This window comes from Protopterus annectens, chromosome 17.part0 (genome assembly GCF_019279795.1).
Source record: "Protopterus annectens isolate FY-2018-M chromosome 17.part0, PAN1.0, whole genome shotgun sequence".
In the NCBI taxonomy this organism is placed as follows: Eukaryota; Metazoa; Chordata; order Ceratodontiformes; family Protopteridae; genus Protopterus; species Protopterus annectens.
The window spans coordinates 772,319,379-772,340,079 of record NC_056751.1 but is presented as its reverse complement, the minus strand read 5'-3'; the positions used below and the strand labels follow the sequence as shown (position 1 = coordinate 772,340,079).

At 43.2% G+C, this 20,701-nt stretch overlaps 1 protein-coding gene across 1 annotated transcript in view; it reads right to left on the bottom strand.

Annotated features, from left to right (window-relative positions):
* LOC122791315 (synaptotagmin-1-like) overlaps positions 1-20,701 on the bottom strand; it is a 1,919,109-nt gene that overhangs the window by 48,199 nt on the left and 1,850,209 nt on the right. The gene's annotated exons all lie outside the window — the stretch shown is intronic.

Here is a 20,701-nt window from a genome sequence, read left to right as displayed (position 1 = left end):
GTTGTGTAGGAGTTTTTATGGAGCACGTTTGTATGGACTTGACAGAAAAAGAGTTATGGTTAGATCCTGGAGTGTTTGGGACTGTTAGTGGTGCACTGGTATTATTATTTATAAGGGATGTTATGGATTTGATGAAATGTGTATCGAACTGGGATACTTTGCTATCAGTAGTATAAGAGGAAGTGGGTGATGGGGTGGTGGATCTCCTTGGATTAAGGAGTTGGATTTGTTGGGTTGTATGGTAGTATGACTTTTTGTTGTTTTTGATTTGATTTTTGGTCAGATTTCTGAATTGTTGATATGAAACAAGGTTTTCTTTGTTTTTGAATCCTTGATGTTATGACCAGGCTCTGTCCCTCTGTTTGAGTAATAGTTTGGTGTCTTTAGTGAGCCACGATAACTGTTTAGCTTTGACACAAATTTTCTTAAGGTTATTTAATATTTTGAGGAATGTATGGCTGAAATGTTGAAATGCAAGGTCCAGCTGGAGGTGTTTTAAAGGAGACCAGTCGCATTGTTGAAGAAGTGTACTGAATATGGTAGAGGAGAAGTTTTTTGGCTGCAGATGTATTTAAATATGATGTTATTTGGGGTACATGTCTGTTCCAGCTTGAGTTGTAATGTAGTTGTATTTACAGTTTGCTACCTTCTCTAGTGTTTTTTCTAATTTTGTAATGCTTCTAATTTTTAAACGCCAGAAGTCTTAACCTCAAGATGCATGCACTCAAAGCTCTCCTCAGTATGGAGAACATCGATATCTGTGCAGTGACAGAAACCTGGTTCAAGGCTCCAGAGAGCACCCCAGCACTACCAGGCTATACCTCATATCATGCTTTTCGGCCCCAAAACCCGGACCGAACCATAAAAGGAGGGGGAGTTTCCATATTTATCAAGGATATCCACACCTCCAGGTTAGTGGCATTGCACGAAGTATCGGAGACCATCCATGTGCAACTAACAGTGGGCAAAACTGCTTTTCCGTTTATAGCATCCTACAGACCACCCTCTCAAAGTCAGGAATCCCATTCAGCTTTCCTGAAAACATTGGAGAACATGAAGATCTCTCCGAACACTATTATATTGGGCGACTTCAACTACCCAAACATTGACTGGGAGCACTATTCAAGCCCCAGCACCTTAGCCCAAAGATTCCTGGAAATTATAAACTCAAATGCTATGGAACAACTAGTCACCACTCCCACAAGAGGGGACAACATACTAGACCTGATCATTACCAACATAGGGACTCTATGCTCCACACCAGAAGTATATCCCTCATTGGTAAGATCAGACCATAAATTAATTTCACTGGATGTCCACATCCCGACCCCACCCCCAGCCTAGGAAAACACAGTGAAAATCTTCTCAAAGCGAACTTCTCACTTCTCAAAACCGAAGTGGAATCCTTCAAGGCCCCAGGGCCAGTGGAAACTACAGCCCAAACTGCAGAATCCTATATAAATGCATTCTACGGACATCTCCAGGAATGCATGGATCATGCTATCCCAAACAAAACCAAGACCCAATCATCCAAAGGCAGGCGTCCAGTCTGGTGGACCCCTGCCATAAATAAACTGTACAACAGAAGGAGGAAGCTACTACATGATAGAGCAAAATCCCTAATAGGGAAGGCATCTCTGATCAGTACTAGCAAAAATTATGATCCCTCATAAAATCCTCCAAGGCCAGCTTCGAGAGAAAAATTGCACAGGACACCAAAGACAATCATAAGGCTTTTTCAGTTATGTTGGAAACCTGGGATACAACTCCCAGACTTGTTCTGAGTTGATTCTAAACGACAAAAGATACACTGAACCCACAGACATCGCCAATATCCTGGCAGACAGGTTCAGTGCAAACTTCTCCACCCCCTCCCCCCAAAAGAGCAAGTATCTATCCCGGCAGAGGGCTGCCTCCCAAACATCTCAGATGCTCAGGTGAAGGCTGCCCTCTCCAAAGCAAAAAACACTGCTTCCATGGGACCAGATGGCGTCCCAGGTTGCATCCTACATGAACTACAAGAGGAACTTATCCCTCAAATAAAACAGCTGTACAATCTCAGCCTCACTACAGGATATGTACCCACAGAATGGCGTACAGCAACAGTGGTCCCACTCCACAAAGGTGGAGCCTGTACGGACCCTGGAAACTATCGCCTCATAAGCCTGACTAGCTTAGTCTGCAAGGCTATGGAGAGGATCATCATGGAGCTCATAAACAAAGACATTGGGGACCTACAGACACTAGATCCTACCCAGTTCGGCTTTGTCAAGGGCAGATCCTGCCTTTTGAACCTGGTTGACTTCTTTGAAACAGTCACCAAAGCCATAGATGAAGGGAAGGTAGTCCACACAGCCTATCTGGACCTTGCAAACGCATTTGACACAATACCCCACTCGGGCATCATAGATAAGCTATCCAGCTTAAATATAAACCCCTATGTCACAAGATGGGTCGCAAACTGGCTCAAAGACAGAACCCACAGAGTGAGAGTTGCTGGAGCCATGTCAGACTTGAAACCGGTCACAAGTGGCGTCCCACAGGGTTCTGTCCTGGGACCACTCTTGTTCGGTATATACTTTTCCGAGGTACAGGCAAACGTGGGAGGACTATGGCTCACCAAGTTCGCAGGCGATGCAAACTGGGCGCCATAATCAACTCTCCAGCTGACACAAACATCCTTCAAAAAGGTCTCACAGAGACAGATAACTGGTGCCAGCGCCATGGTTTAAAGCTAAATGCCAAAAAATTTATAGTCATACCCTTTGGCAAAAACAATGTGCCCACAAATTACCACATAGGCGGAAACCCATTAAGTACAGAGAAAGTTATTAGGGACCTGGGGACCCAAGTTGATAGCAATCTCTCCTTTGAAAACCACATTGCCAAAGTGGTTAGAAAGACCTTCTACATAGCCCACCTCATCACGAAGGGTTTCACATCTAGATCAAGAGAGGTAATCGTGCCCTTTATTCATCCCTCATCAGGCCCATCATAGAATACAATGCCCCTTTTGGGATGTACCTTACCCGACACCTGCAGCAATTAGAAAGACCCCAAAAGTATCTCACCAAGAGGATCAAGGGTCTCAAACAGATGCCATATGCTGCTCGGTTAAAAAACTCCAGCTCTACTCAGTTGCATACCGCCTACTTGAGGCGATCTATGCCTGACATACAAAGCTAGGTCAAATCCAGAATTAATGGACATGCTCCACCTCAGTAAATCTAAATCCCTTAGAGCCACATGCTCAAGGGACTTGAACCTCAGCACAGAAATAAATAGAACTTGCTGGAGGGACAGGTTCATAACCCAGAGGCTCCCTTCGCTCTGGAATAGAATTCCAGTTCATGTGAGGCAGAGCACCTCACTGAATCTCTTCAAGAAGAATCTCGATAAGTGGATGGGGGATCGTAGGTTTGTCCCAGGGATTACTCCCGTGTCACTATTAGACAGAGGCACAGTAAACTAAACCTTAAAAAGGGCACAGTATACTCAAATCAAGGGGTGGCGTAAGCCATACAGAATCGGGCTAGGCTTATAATTGCCCCAGGGCAGATAGCCTAGTATGAACCTATGAACCTATGAAATGTTTCTCCCTGGGCCTCCACTGAAAAACTAAAAAGGTGTGTTGGCCTATTTGGCTTGCCTTGTAAGTCAGTTAAGTATAAGTGAGTACATACATAAATAAATAAAATAGGTACACTCTAGTTAATATCCTGAAGCAGTTTGTATTTGGAGAAGCCACAATAAAGTGTTTTTCTTCTTATCTAACTAATAGAACCTTTAGTTACCTTTACAATTATGCACGGTAACTCAGTATTAAAAATGGCACATCAGGGCAGACTCAGTCCTGCAACCATTGTGTTTTCTATCCTTACAACTAAGCTGTTAGTATATCTTCCCTCTGTCATCTGCATGCTGTAATCAGCTGATATAATCAACCTCACATCTCAAAGTCCTCTCCACAGGCTTAAAAAAATACACAGTGATGTTTGCCTCTTTTGGAATTGGCTGAAAGTAGTAAATCTACAGCTATGCTTTTTGGAACATATTCAAAGCTTGCTGTCAAACAAGCTCTACAAATGAATGACATTCAAGGTAATTCTCTTACTACAGCTGCCAAGGAAAGATACTTTGGGTTACTGCTGAAACAATACCCAAAGCTTGTTGTCAAAACATCTCTACAAGTGAATGACACTCAGGGTAACTCCTTTTCCACAGTTACCTGTGTAAAACTACTTTGGGTTAACCCTGGGTCCATATCTCACCCCCCTGTCCACACAAACCAGGTAGCTGATTGAATTCTAACACAGCTGAAAAATGCATAGAGGCACAGGCACCTAGTAACAGCTGAAGTTAGAAAAGTGATAGGGATTTAAGTTAGGGATAGGGATTTAAATCAGCAATAGGGATTTAAATGCTAATTCCCTAAGTAAAATACTGTCTTCTCAATGAAAAAAAAAAAACGCCACCAACAATGGTGCAACCACTCAAGACACAAGAGAAACTTTTATTACAAATCCAAATTCTCCTGTATCTTGAGTGGTTCCACCATTGTTGGCGGCGTTTTTTTTTTTTTTATTTGAGTTTCACATTTCTGCTCTTTTGGGTGAGTTTTCTAAAATACTATCTTTCCCATTACAGTACAATCACTGTAACTGAAAGAACTTTCCTGGGTTTGTAGAAACTGCTGTGCCCAAAAGTATCAGTTTCCACAATCATGGGAAATTTGATACAGAGACATGATTAGCTGCATTGAAGAAAGACCTCATTATCTTATAATCTGTATGTCTCCTCTTCTTCTTCTTCTTTCAGCTTTTTCCTGGTTAGGGGTCGCCACAGCGGATCACCTGTCTGCTCATGACTGGCAGTGGAGTTTTACAGTGTCGAGTTGCCAGCCCGGCACCCAACCTTCCACAGAAGGCACACACATGCACGCACTCACACTTAGGGCCAATTTAGAGTGTCCAATCCAACTACAGCATGTCTTTGGGATGTGGGAGGAAACCGGAGCACCCGGAGGAAACCCACGCGACCACAGGGAGGACATGCAGACTCTGCACAGAAGGCACCCCAGCCGAGGATCGAACCGGAGAACCTCTTGCTGTGAGGCTGCAACGCTAACCGCTGCACCACCAAATTTCCTGCAAGTGTTAGTCAGTACTTCCCTGCTGTAATCACCACCGATGGCCCATGTATCTCGTTGGCACAGACAACTCCCATTCACTTTCCCACACACACACACACACACACACACACACACACACACACACACACACACACACACACACACACACACACACACACACACACACACACACACACACACACACACACACACACACACACACACTCACACGAGACTACTCATACCCCTACAAACAAGAGCACACACTACCACATACATACACACACTCACACACCCTCTGTCAGTACCGCTCCACAGACCCTTATTTGATATTACGTTTTAAACATTTTTCCACATTGACTGCAATGGGAAAGTGCAGCATTCTGACCATGCTCTTAAACATGCTCAGCCATGCTAATTAACATAGTTGACTAATTCAATATCCTAAGAGGAGGCATTTCTGGGAAGATCACATGCTAATTAGCATATGATACTCCCCCAGAATGCCTCATTAGTATTTAGCATGGTCATGGAGACAGCCTACAGCTCTGATTCCAAAGAATCTGTGCAATCACTGTGGTGGTTCTGTTTCTGAATCCGAAAGGGCTACTATCAGAGCTTTTCCACTCATGTTACGGCTTTCTGCTGGCATTAGTAATTTCTGAATTTCAGCCAGTGACAGTTTAAACCACAATAAATCAAATTTATTGAACACTTCAGATGATGACAAACAAACTTTACTGCTTCACTACATATTTAGGCACCAGGTAATGGCTCTGGTAGTGGCTTCTTGCTTGAAAAGGAGAACAGTAAATACCTACAAGACCCACTAGCAGCTGTTTGGAGTTGGAAAATGGTTTGTGAGCTGAGATCAATACAGAAACTGGTGACAGCCAATGTACCAGCCTGCTATAGTCACAGGATACTGGTTTACACCCAGGAACTTAACTCTGGTGTCAGAAAGGGATGGCATGTCTTCTCATGCATCATTTGGAGCCTTCAACCAAGCTCTAAACCAGATATCATTGCTAAATACACAAGGCCATAACATATGGTAAAATTAACATTTGGCTTCTTACATTTCAAGCAGTATCTTGTCCCCTAAGCCTCTTAAAAGTTACTGTTCCAGTGAGTGCTAGGGGGAGGGGCAAAGCCAATAAGGACAGGGACAGTCCTTATTCATTTTCTACAAGGGCAGTAAAAGCAACCCCCACACCTAAATGTAGCCTCATGGAAAGGACTCAGTCCATACAGTAGCATAGCCACATATAACTTGAATATCAGACCCTTGTTAAGCACACACACACACACACATGCACACATGCACACACACACGCACACACACACACACACACACACACACACACACACACACACACACACACACACACACACACACACACACACACACACACACACACACACTCTTCTCTCTGGTTGAAGAATTCTCTGTGTGCTAACAGCCAGTGTATCCCTGTTTTTACAGAGGCCTGCAAAGTTGTAAAGGCTGCCAGTAGTGGCAGTTACCAGTGCCTAAGTGAGCCTACACCTCTTCCTTGTCCAAAGAGACTCCACTCTGGTTATATCTGTGGAGTGGGGGGGGGGGGACAAAAAATCCATTACCCTATCCCAGTATAAAGATTTCCCATCATGACTATAATCTGTTATCATTGTAAATGTTATCTAACAAAGCTATACTTTCAAAGAGAGTTGGGCATTCTTAATGTAACTTCCTAATCTTAGCCTCTCAAAGACCAGGATCCTGGTCAGTGCCCAAGTGGGGAATGGATGTGTTCTACTTTACACGCATTGTCTCATTGTCACTGAGTATACAAAATGACAAAAAAATCAGGAAGGTCAGGCCCACCAATGTCACTGGCAGAAGAACCTTCCACCTTTCCACCTACGTCACATGAGACAGACATAGAAAATATAAAAATATAACACCCTTTTATGCAGCAAGTTGGTATTTGTCTAAGCAAATATAGAAATTTACTAAAGACAAATGTGTGTAGTACAGAACCTTTATCCAGAGAGGGAAGTTTCCAAGGCTTCCATTGCTTCCTAGTTCACTCAGACTCACTTATGAAGTGTTGAATATTATCTGCAACTCTCCAAGCTTCTTACAAATTACATTCTTAAGAGACTGGTATTTTTTTTTATTCCACTGGAGTTGACATGCATCTACCATGTCCCTCAGGATGTTTACATGATTAACTGAAAAGAAAGAACCTGAAACCTAAAACTTCATTAAACTGAAAACCAATAATTTCATGAAGCATACATCTGGTGTCATTCAGCCACAATACACAATCGTTAACAAATCCTGCCCTTTGTCACTGGTATACCCCATTGCTCATTGTGTTGTGTTGTTATAAGCTGAAAGTTTGCATGGCCAGAACAATAAAAGTGGGGACAGTGGGAGGCCACATATAGTCATTCTTAAAAGGGGAGAGGCACTAGAAATATGATTGTAGCAGCCTGAGCATATGAAGAATCAGGTGTCGTGAAGCTGGTTGAATGGTGCGATCACCACCATGTGAAAAAGTTCACCCAGCTGATTGAATGCTGCTGGCTTTTTTTCAGTATGAGATCATGAACAGTGGGGATTGGGGAGTTTGCACTTTCCCTGCTGTGCAGCGATCTCGGACTTAGTAAACATAATTAGTAGGGGGTCCACCCCCTGTAAAGAGCCTGTTTTTTTTTTTTTTTTTTTGATCAACCAGTTTTTGTCAGTCTTGTTGGTCTCAAATATAAGACTTATACTTCTGAGTGTCATCTTCTCAAATTATACAAAATTTGTCACAGGTAAGAAATTTACCCTTAATGCTAAAATGTTCATGTGACTTCCAAATATACGTCAAGAAGAAGGATTCAACATTTTCTTACAGGATATAAACAAGGCCACCTGTGGAACTGGGGAGCCTCTACTAACATGAATTACACTGAAAAACAAGTCAACTAAGTCAGGGTTCCTCAGTCTCACCTTGATAGATCATTGCTATCCTGTATTCAGGTCATTTATTTTTCTCCGTGTAGGAAGTATGGAGATCAGTTGTTAACTACTAGGAAAAGAAGAATCCTTCCCTAAGTAAGTAAGGTAATAGGCCCATTGTACTGACCTGTATAAAAACAGACAACACAGGTTTTCCCAAGATTACATTGAAACTTTTATATCGGTCAGGAGCAATCCCATCCAATCCAGGTGCTTTTCTGGTCCTTAAACACCGGTTGTCTGATTGATATCCTGTAGACTAGATGGTTTGCACAATTCCCTTGGGTCAGCTACCAATAACTGAGGGCAGGTTGTAGATATAAAAATTCTTCTTTGGGGATATATTGAGCCACTACTCCTGAATACAGTCATTCATAGAATTTTCTAAACACTGAATTAATTTCATCTAACAAATAGCATTTATGCTCATATTAATTCTGCATTAAACATGCGGCTTTTTTGCTGATGCCTCTGTCAAAACCAATAAGGTAGCAATTTGGGTGCTTTAAATATCTTACTAAAAAGAGAGACAGAGAGCTCTAAGGCACTCCCATCACTCTTTGATTTTAACTGCACTCACCCTTTAACTGTATGTTTACCACTGTGCAGACATGCATGCATGCGCCAGTGGGTCTTCGCATAACTGCCCCTCTTGTACATCCCCTTCACCTCTACACCTGATGCTCTGGTTCTGTAAGCTTCTTGTCTTAATCCTCTCTATGTTGCTTCACCAAACTAACTACAAAATGTTTCAGAACCAACTTAAATTCCTCTTAATTATATCTAATGGGTACATAACAAGACACATTCTGCCACCGGTACCACTCTGCCCACTCTCTTAAGATGTCCCACTCTGCCCACTCCCTCAAGATGTCCCGCTGTGCCCACTCCTTCAAGATATCCCACTGTGCCCACTCCCTCAAGATGTCCCACTCTGCCCACTCCCTCAAGATGTCCCACTGTGCCCACTCCCTTAAGATGTCCCACTCTGCCCACTCCCTTAAGATGTCCCACTGTGCCCACTCCTTCAAGATACCCCACTGTGCCCACTCCCTCAAGATGTCCCACTCTGCCCACTCCCTCAAGATGTCCCACTGTGCCCACGCCCTTAAGATGTCCCACTCTGCCCACTCCTTCAGGATGTCTGACTCTTCCACTTCATTAAGATGTCCCACTGTGCCCACTCCCTCAGGATGTCCCAAAATGCCCACCCACTCAGGATGTCCCACTCTGCCCACTCCCTCAAGATGCCCCACTGTACCCACTCCCTTAAGATGTCCCACTCTGCCCACTCCCTCAAGATGCCCCACTGTACCCACTCCCTTAAGATGTCCCACTCTGCCCACTCCCTTAAGATGTTCCACTCTGCCCACTCCCTTAAGATGTTCCACTGTGCCCACTCTCTCAAGATGTCCCACTGTGCCCAATCCCTTAAGATGTCCCACTCTGCCCACTCCCTTAAGATGTTCCACTGTGCCCACTCTCTCAAGATGTCCCACTGTGCCCAATCCCTTAAGATGTCCCACTCTGCCCACTCCCTTAAGATATCCGACTCTGCCCACTCCCTTAGGATGTCCCACTCTGCCCACTCCCTCAGGATGTCCCACTGATCCCACTCCCTCAGGATGTCCCACTCTGCCCACTCCCTCAGCATGTCCCATTGTCCCCACTCCCTCAGGATATGCGACTCTGCCCACTCCCTCAAGATGTTCCACTGTGCCCACTCCCTCAGGATGTCTGACTCTGCCCACTCCCTCAGGATGTCCCACTGTGCCCACTCCCTCAGGATGTCCGACTCTGTCCACTCCCTCAGGATGTCCGACTCTACCCACTCCCTCAGGATGTCCCACTCTGCCCACTCCCTCAGGATGTCCAAGTCTACCCTCTTCCTCAGCACAGTGTTTGAGTAGCTGACAGACTCATGTACATTAAAACAGGACCACGATCAGGCTACACACTGAGGACGATCTTTGCTACTAATAATAGCCAGCAAACTGACGCTCAGCAAGAAATATTTACTCCTGCTGACAGTGCCAGTTGTGGGCACTACACAGGTGTAATCTATACCAGCTAGGTTTTGAACCCTCGAAGGATCTGACAATGAAAATAATTTAAACAGATCTAGACCACTGTGAGTATTCTGCAGTAATCTTTACCTACCTGATGATACTCTGCCTAAAGTAAAAGAATGCAGAACATTGAAAGTGCTTCACAACACACAAAGTGTGCACAGAGTTCTTCCTAATTATTCCTGTAAAATGTCATGCAACATCATTCCATTTTGGTGGTACTTATATAGAAACCCAACGGGCATCTTTGTGTGAGGAATCTGATGTCATGCAACGTCATTCCATTGGGGTGGTACTTATATAGAAACTCAACGGGCATCTTTGTGTCAGGAATCTGATATCATGCAACGTCATTCCATTGGGGTGGTACTTATATAGAAACCCAATGGGCATCTTTGTGTGAGGAATCTGATATCATGCAACATCATTCCATTGGGGTGGTACTTATATAGAAACCCAATGGGCATCTTTGTGTGAGGAATCTGATGTCATGCAACATCATTCCATTGGGGTGGTACTTATATAGAAACCCAATGGCATCTTTGTGTCAGGAATATGTCTGCATTTGCCACCCCAAGCTATCTTTAAGCATGTTAGCAGAACATCTTTGGCAGAGAAGTATTGTGCAATGTTGTGTCCCAACTTCTCTAGACGTTCAAATGCATTTAACCTATTTTTTCTTAATTTTGTTTCCCACAACGTTGCCTAGACATGCAGTGTTTTAAGCTTTCTAAGTAACATATTCACAGAAGCATTGAGCCCTTTAACATACAAGCCTGCTCAAACCCAGCATTAATTTACACAGTAAAAGAGCAAATTAATAAATAAAAATAAAATGTCAGTAACAAACATCAAATGGCAAACAATAACAAACAACAAGCCACACTTTGCTATCACTAGTGCTTGTAGCTGGCATTCAAATGGCACTCAGGTGAGGGTTAATATGCTGCAGAGGCAGGGATACTTTATCTCATGTCTAACAACAGCTGACTAGTCACTGCTTATGAGTGGTCAGAATCTCCCTAAAACCATAACAAAGAAGATAAAAAGGGGGTGCTCAGATGAAGCTGCAGCCCCGTTCTGCTGGTAAGACAAGGGGAAGTGCATTAATATGTTACTTTCATGATGCTGTACAAAGGCCATATCATAACTGTAGGTCACCTTTCAAAAAAAATCTTCTACAAGCACAGTCTAAATACATAAGTAATCCATTGTTCCTGCCCATTATGACCGTAAAGTCTTTGGTCACACTAATGTTCCACAACATATCTGTTCAGGCTCTTAGCCTCTAAACATTATGATAGTCCGGTTTAGTTAGTCCTATCTTCATCAGCTAGCAAGCTGAAACAACATACTAGTCTAGAGTAAGAGAAACATAATGCACATATATCACCAGAGTTTATGGGACCAGTCATTTAAAGTATTGGGGCACCTCCGTCACTCTCAGTATTACATGGACTCTCGGGGGTTCTGGCTGCTACCTACTTCTGCAGTCTTTTCCTGAATGTTTGAGAATACATACTGCATTACTGTTAAAACATTCATCTAACAAGCAAAGAAAACTCCCTGACTTGAGAAACAAACAGGACAATGTTACTGATTCACTGCTGAGAGCAAGGTGGGTCAACCTTTCTAACCCTAACAGCTCACTGAAATAATCCAGTGGTCAGATTTGCCTGTATTTTCCTGAATTTGGGGTATAATCATTCTAAATCGTAGTCTGTGTCTACTTGAAATACTGAGTCTGTACTTAATTATCAAGCCTCACAAATTCCACCCAGTTCTCTTCCAAGTCTCACTGTACTTCTGAACTCTTCTGTCCTTAATCACATGGTGCTCATCACCAGTACTGTGGCATATAATTAAATAAATCTAAAGTAAAAATAAACTAGTCTCCATGTCCACTCCTCCTTTTGCAATGGTATCTCCCTTTATGAATAAATTCCAGTTTCGGGCTTTAAGCAGTAAGCCTTGGCCAGGTTCTTGTTTCCTTTCTCCTGCTTTTAGTTTAGTCTACATCCTCTGCTTCTCTAAACTCCGTGGTCTCGGTTCTAGTGATATCATCACATTCGTCTGGGCCGTATGACTGGATGGATGGCGTAACTGGAGATTAAAGGAACAAAGATTAAGCAAATTTTGATTTAAACGGCATTTGAATTTCATGGCATACTATTTTCATACAAAATTCCTGGATCCAATGTTACTTTTTCTGTCTGATTCAACAATTATATCTGTAAAAGCTCCTTTCAACTGTCCGGCATTTGCCAGAAAAATTAAAGATATGGACTTACCATACTGCTAGATCTGTGTTGCTTTGTTTCATCCGGGTCAGCAGATTGGCTTTCAGATCTGACCAGAGCTGACCTTGGCAACGTTTTCAACAGGTTGGATCCAGGGATCTCACTCTTCCTTAACCCATAATCCCCCTCTAGTCCCAGGTATACCTCAAATCTCATTGGCTGACTGTTTGGTAAGGCCCCAAGTCTTGGGGTTATGCACTCAAGCTCTAGATAAGTGAATTTTTCTTGTGCATCTTGGGTTTTCAGGATACTGTGATATCTAATATATTCCTACGTTTCTTAGTTTCTTCTGTAATGTAGTGCAGTTAACCTATTATATGATATTTTTTGTGAGCATCTTTATCTGTCTTTCATTCCCTATTTAACAAAGAATAATTCTCCAAACTTTCCTTTGCTGATACAGGGATTTATTAGGTGTGTGACTTTCATAATTGGTTTAGTGTTATCTGGCGCTTGTCCTGTGCTGATACAGGGGTTTATTAGGTGTGTGACTTTCATAACTGGTTTAGTGCTGTTATCTGGTGCTTGTCCTTTGCTAATACAGGGGTTTATTAGGGGTGTGTGACTTTCATAACTGGTTTAGTACTGTTATCTGGCGCTTGTCCTTTGTTGATACAGGGGTTTATTAGGTGTGTGACTTTCATAACTGGTTTAGTGTTATTTGGCACTTGTCCTGTGCTGATACAGGGGTTTATTAGGTGTGTGACTTTCATAACTGGTTTAGTGTTATCTGGCGCTTGTCCTTTGCTGATACAGGAGTTTATTAGGTGTGTGACTTTCATAACTGGTTTAGTGTTATCTGGCGCTTGTCCTTTGCTGATACAGGGGTTTATTAGGTGCGTGACTTTCATAACTGGTTTAGTGTTATCTGGCACTTGTCCTTTGCTGATACAGGGGTTTATTAGGTGCGTGACTTTCATAACTGGTTTAGTGTTATCTGGCGCTTGTCCTTTGCTGATACAGGGGTTTATTAGGTGTGTGACTTTCATAACTGGTTTAGTGTTATCTGGCGCTTGTCCTTTGTTGATATAGGGGTTTATTAGGTGTGTGACTTTCATAACTGGTTTAGTGTTGTCTGGTGCTTGTCCTTTGCTGATACAGGGGTTTATTAGGTGTGTGACTTTCATAACTGGTTTAGTGTTATCTGGCGCTTGTCCTTTGTTGATACAGGGGTTTATTAGGTGTGTGACTTTCATAACTGGTTTAGTGTTATCTGCCGCTTGTCCTTTGCTGATACAGGGGTTTATTAAGTGTGTGACTTTCATAACTGGTTTAGTACTGTTATCTGGCGCTTGTCCTTTGCTGATACAGGGGTTTATTAGGTGTGTGACTTTCATAACTGGTTTAGTGTTATCTGGCGCTTGTCCTTTGCTGATACAGGGGTTTATTAGGTGTGTGACTTTCATAACTGGTTTAGTGTTATCTGGCGCTTGTCCTTTGTTTATTAGGTGTGTGACTTTCATAACTGGTTTAGTGTTATCTGCCGCTTGTCCTTTGCTGATACAGGGGTTTATTAAGTGTGTGACTTTCATAACTGGTTTAGTACTGTTATCTGGCACTTGTCCTTTGCTGATACAGGAGTTTATTAGGTGTGTGACTTTCATAACTGGTTTAGTACTGTTATCTGGCGCTTGTCCTTTGCTGATACAGGGGTTTGTTAGGTGTGTGACTTTCATAACTGGTTCAGTGTTATCTGGCGCTTGTCCTTTGCTGATACAGGGGTTTATTAGGTGTGTGACTTTCATAACTGGTTTAGTGTTATCTGGTGCGTTTCCTTTGCTGATACAGGGGTTTATTAGGTGTGTGACTTTCATAACTGGTTTAGTGTTATCTGGTGCTTGTCCTTTGCTGATATAGGGGTTTATTAGGTGTGTGACTTTCATAACTGGTTTAGTGTTATCTGGCGCTTGTCCTTTGCTGATACAGGGGTTTATTAGGTGTGTGACTTTCATAACTGGTTTAGTGTTATCTGATGCTTGTCCTTTGTTGGTTTAATGTTATCTGGTGCCTGTCCTTTGCTGATACAGGGGTTTATTAGGTGTGTGACTTTCATAACTGGTTTAGTGTTATCTGGTGCTAGTCCTTTGCTGATACAGGGGTTTATTAGGTGTGTGACTTTCAGAACTGGTTTAGTGTTATCTGGCGCTTGTCCTTTGTTGATATAGGGGTTTATTAGGTGTATGACTTTCATAACTGGTTTAGTGTTGTCTGGTGCTTGTCCTTTGCTGATACAGGGGTTTATTAGGTGTGTGACTTTCATAACTGGTTTAGTGTTATCTGGTGCTTGTCCTTTGCTGATACAGGGGTTTATTAGGTGTGTGACTTTCATAACTGGTTTAGTGTTATCTGGCACGTCCTTTGCTGATACAGGGGTTTATTAGGTGCGTCACTTTCATAACTGGTTTAGTGTTATCTGGTGCTTGTCCTTTGCTGATACAGAGGTTTATTAAGTGTGTGACTTTCATAACTGGTTTAGTGTTATCTGACGCTTGTCCTTTGCTGATACAGGAGTTTATTAGATGTGTGACTTTCATAACTGGTTTACTACTGTTATCTGGCACTTGTCCTTTGCTGATACAGGAGTTTATTAGGTGTGTGACTTTTATAACTGGTTTAGTGTTATCTGGCGCTTGTCCTTTGCTGATACAGGGGTTTCTTAGGTGTGTGACTTTCATAACTGGTTTAGTGTTATCTGGTGTGTTTCCTTTGCCGATACAGGGGTTTATTAGGTGTGTGACTTTCATAACTGGTTTAGTGTTATCTGGTGCTTGTCCTTTGCTGATATAGGGGTTTATTAGGTGTGTGACTTTCATAACTGGTTTAGTGTTATCTGGCACTGGCTATACTTGAATTCTCTTGTATTTTTTCTTGTCAAGTTGCTTAGTTGTAGCTAACAATGCCACTGCATTAAAAATGTGCAGCGGCTGCAGATACAAAATCCTTCCTCTGGATCCTCACACCCTCTCTGTGTACTGTTCAGGGGTTACCTATTTCAAAATAGAATGTGAGTCTTGTGCCACTTTTGGGACCAGGGATCTCACCTGCAAATGCAACAAACTTGTCTTCAAGGGTCTTCTCCCTGTCCAAGGAGACATTCCACGTCTTTCATTTTCAGATAATATGTCTTCTTCCTTGAGAAAATCGGAGAAGATGAGGTATAGAAAGGAAAAGCAGAAGGAGAGAGAGAGAGAGAGACAGAGAGTAGTAAAGATAAAGAAAGGAAAAAAAGACAGAAAGAAAATCCCCCCAAAAAGGTTTACAGATCCACCATGACCATTTGGCACAGTGCCAAAGACCCCAATATATTTGGCTGTGTCAATAGCAGAGATAGGATCCATTCACCAACTCCACCTTACTGCTTCTCCCCAGAGCCAAGTAGTCCTCATCTCCACTCTCCCATATTGCAGGCTAGACTCAGTCACCATTCATCCAGACCATCTTCTGTGGCAGCTTCCCTCGGGTCTTTTCGATCATCAAGGAGCCCCTCATTAGCCGATATCAGTAGGATCATGTGGAAGTTTTTCAGGACTCAACTCCATCTGAGGGGTGGTCCTCCTTGCATCTACCCTACCAGTGGCTCCACGTCTTGTCCTGATGACCCCAGTTATGATCTCTCCTTCTCCAGTCTGACCTTTAGGTCTAGTGTCCATGGTACTGAGTGACAGTCACAAGACAGCCCTGTCAGAGTGGAGAGCTTTGTTAACTTCGAATCCAATGGTTTCCTTCACCTTTTCAACTCAGGCACAATTGGATAGAGATGGGTCTCCGGGCTGAAGCATCAAGACTGAGGTACAGGTGTCGGAGTAGACTCCAAAGTTTACAAAGCCATCTCACCCGTGTTTCAGCCTTGGACAGTTTTGCTAAAATGTCTGCCTTGGAACTGAGTTGGATTGGGGTTAGGGAAGTTCCTTCTTTGGCTTGTTCAGGTCAGGAAGTTGCATCTTTGGCACCAATTTTGGCGTCACCTTTTGAGAACTTTAACAGGGTGCTCTCCAGGTCCACAGAGGAGGTGTCTCATACCCATTTGGCTCTGTCCCAACCCCCCCCCCCAAGCTTGGATGCTGTTGTCTTTTCCACTCATCATATCTGATGTGGATAGTCAGGTTTCCTAAGCACTGATGTATCTCACTAACTGAGCTTTCACTCTGGTTTTGAACCTTTTCTGGAAGTCCCCACTGGGGAAGGTTACAGGAAATGGTCTTGAAAGGGGAGGCATCTTGACTCATCTCCAGAGTCTGTCACTGATACTGAATTTAAGGAAAGGGAGGGATCCCTGAGATCCCCTCTAGAAAAAGTCTCCTTTAGAGATATTGTTGAAAAGATAAAGCAAGGAGGGTCTTGGTCCAAAGAAGCCCCTTCCACAGAAGAGTCAGTATTCCTCAAGGCTTTTGGAGCTGGCTCATCTACCACCTGGGTGGACTCTCAGTGGGTCTGGAAAGAACCTGATGTGGTGGAACCTATCCCTAGGAAACCCAAGAAAATATTGGTTGCCCCTAGGAACAGGTCCCATTGTAGCAAGGGTCTCTCGGTAGATGTGTGGTGGTTGCGGTAGCCACCAAAAAGGAGCTCTAGGGAGAGAGCACTTCTGTCCAACCTCCTAGTAGGTTGTGCTGGGCACTGGACAGATTTGGGAAATGGACTGATACTTCTGCGATGTTTGCTCTCCATGTGCTGCTGAACTACTTAACCCATATGACTCACTTTCAGAGGGATTTGACTAAAGAGCTGTCCAAATCCCTCTCAGGCAAGCTGCCTGCTAAAATAAAAAAAAAAAAAACTGTGGAGTCACAGCTATCTACCTATGTCCACCATGTCCATGCATCGGCTTTTAAATTCAGCTGATGGTATACTGAGTGTGGCGGGCACTGGCATTGCTGTTCATCAGCATGCCTGGATGCATCTCTGCAACTTCATTTTCAAGGCATCCTTCATTCATGTTACTTTTGATGGTTCAACACTTTTTAGGACTCAAGGTAAAAGACATGCTTACCTGAAGTGAAAATGATGTCAAGACCCTCTCTGCTGTAGGCATACTCTTTTCCACCCCCTGAACCAGAAGGGTGGGAAAAAACTATGGTTGCAAAAGACACAGGTTTTAGTCAAGATGCTTCTGCTGACAGACCCCAGGGGTAGAGGGAGAATGACTTAAATAAATGTTGCCCCAGAATGAAGGGTTTCAGGTACCTTTACTAAGATGCCCTTTCAGCATTCCTGAAGGGTTGCCTGACTGCTGCACTCTGAAGCTAGTTGGGGGGGGGGGTGCTTATCCCTGCACTCTCATGCCTGGTTAACAATCACTCAAGATTTATGGGTGCAGAAGATAGTCACAAGAGGTTATATTATTCCCTTTGCTTTTTCTCCAAAACAAAAAAAAGAGAATCCCCAGTGTTTAAACCAGTCAGAGGGAACTGGCAACAGTAGAGGAAGCAAAGCTTTTAGAAAAATAAGTCATCAAGGAGGTCCCACCAGACCAGCAAGGATCCAGAGTCTATTCAAGGTTTCTTTTTGGTTTTGAAAAAGACAGGAGACTTAAGGCCTATTCTGGACCTAAGCCACTTCAACCAACTTGTGAAGCAGATGACGTTCTTGATAGTCATGGTGCAGTCCATGTGTTCAATAGATCTTCAGAATGCCTACTACCATATCAATATAGTGAGGTTGCTCAGGGGAGATTTCCATGTTCCAGCTGTGAGCCAGTCATTTCCAATACAGGCAGTGCCTTTTGGCCTCCCCCTGGACCCCAGCTTGTTTACCAAATGTATGGCAGTTGTCTCAGGATCTAAGGGTAAAGGGTTTTGGGATGGTCACCTACTTAGATGACTGGCTCCTCACTGCATCAGCCAGGGATCTACTCATTCAGTGCAGGGAGTTCTTGATCCACTTAGCTCCGCACTTGGGAATAATGATCAATGTAACCGAATGCCAGTCAACACTGTCACAGACAATAGTGTTCTTAGGGTGCCACCTAGAGTTAACATCTCAAATTGCAGGCTTCTGGAGCTGAGAGTCCTCATTGTACTAGCATCTGAGGTCCTGTCTCATTCAAATCCCCCAACATGATTGATACCATGTTTACTGGGATTGATGGCTGCACCTATCATGTTAGCACCTCAGGAAAGATTTTACATAAGGGTTCTACAGTGGATGCTATCCATACAATGGTCGATGTTACACCAGGTATTTCAGTTCCCAGTGCATCTCACATCAGTTTTCAGGAACCATATTTATTGGTGGTTGAGTCCCCCCCGATAGTCACATGGGGTTGACCTTTTACTCTCCCATCCCTGACAGCCACTGTGACCATGCACAATTCTCTTCTGGGGTGGAGGGGGCATTATGAAGGTGAGATGGTTCAAGGCATATGGTCAGAGTCTGGTCTTCATATCAATGTCTTGGATATAAGGGTGATCCTCCTAGCATTGCAGACATTCCAGGGTTCTCTCTTTCCAAGGGTGTGATATCCATACAGATGGACAATAAGTAAGTGGTCTGGCATATCAACAAGCAAGGGGACCCATTCATATTCATTATGCCAGGAAGCTATGAGAGTGTAGCACTGGCAATGTCGTCTCAATGCTTTCAGGTGGCAATGCACATCCTGGGGACGTCCAGTGTTTTGGTGGACTCACTGAGCAGGTCTATTCTTCTGCCTCATGAGTGGTCCCTCAATGACTCAATGGTAACTATAATTTTCAGTCATAGGGATCAGCCTTGCTACAGCTTTTTTGCCTCCCACCTGAACAAGTGCAGCAGCTACTTTTCCTGATTCACCCAGAGGGGCAGTCACTGAAGGATGCTCTGGTTCACAATTGGCCTACAGGTCTCCTGTACACACTGATAACCAAGTTTCTTCTGAAAGCTATGAGGTGCAAGGCAACAGTGATTCTGATTGCCTCTTTTTGGCCCCAGCAGGTATGGCTCTCCTTTCTGTGGCCTCAAACAATTTCCCTTGGTGCTTTATCCATGTCCAGACCCTCTACTACACCCATTTGCTCAGCCTCACCAAGACATAAAAACTCTGAAAGTGACCACATGGTTCCTCCAATTCCAGTGAAGGACAGAGACATACACATTTTGTCCCCATCACAAAAAACTGTTACTAGGAAAGTTTACATTACCAAATGGAAGAGATTTACTATCTGGGTGTCCTAAAGGTCTAGATAACTTTTCTGCACCATTACCTTCTATTTTACATTGTTTGATAAGTTTGTTTCAGCAAGGTGCCAGCTTGTCGACCATCAAAGTACAGTTATCAGCTATATCTAATTTTAATGTCAGACAAAACCAAACCTCTATTGCCTTTTTTAAAAATTTCCAAGGCTTTTTTGAAGGGAGCATTTCTCCTCAGACTCTTCCCCCATTACAGATCCAGTTCTTCCATGGAGTATTACAGTCATGATTCAAGCCCTAATCAGGTCTCCCTTTGAACCAGCATCTTCATCAGATCTAAACCTTCTGTCTTGGAAAAAAAATTTTCTAGTAGCAGCGACCTCATCTAGAAGGATCTCAGAGTTGCAAGTATTGTCCTGTTACCTGATTTTTCATAAGGACTGGGTTTCACTATGGAAAAATCCTTACTTTCTTCCTAAAGTAGCATTGGAAGCAAATCTTAGCCAAATGATTAATCGACTAGTTTTCTTCCAAATCTTTTCAAACAAATGAGCATATACTTTACTTTTGATGGGTTTTCATTGTCAACTGTGATTTTACCTACATTGTACCAAAGCCATTAGCAAATCAGACCAGCTTTTTCTCCCCTTTTCAAAAGCAAAATTGGATTAAGGAGTTTCTAAAGTGAATGTACTAGGGGCTTCTCTGAATGCCTTACTTTTGTTTATAAGGAAATGGGATTAACATTCCCATACAAACTCAGTGGTCACTCAACTAGGGCAGTCGCTACCTGCACTACTTACAGAGTACTGGTAGACGAGAGCTGTGCTGCAGCTACTCGATCTACAATTCATAATTTTGTGTCACATTATAAACTAGATCCTGTACATTGTTTGGCTTCACTATACTTCATGATATCATTCCATGAGACCTCAGAGGGTTCTGTGGTAGCTGGGGAATCTGTCCCATCTGGTGAATTGAACAGAAAAGACAACATCGGATATGAAAGTTATATGCTAACAATAATTCTAGATCCACGCTGTCATACTCCATCCAGCTCAACAATTCGTCCTGCTGTCCCCTTTCTAAATTGTCA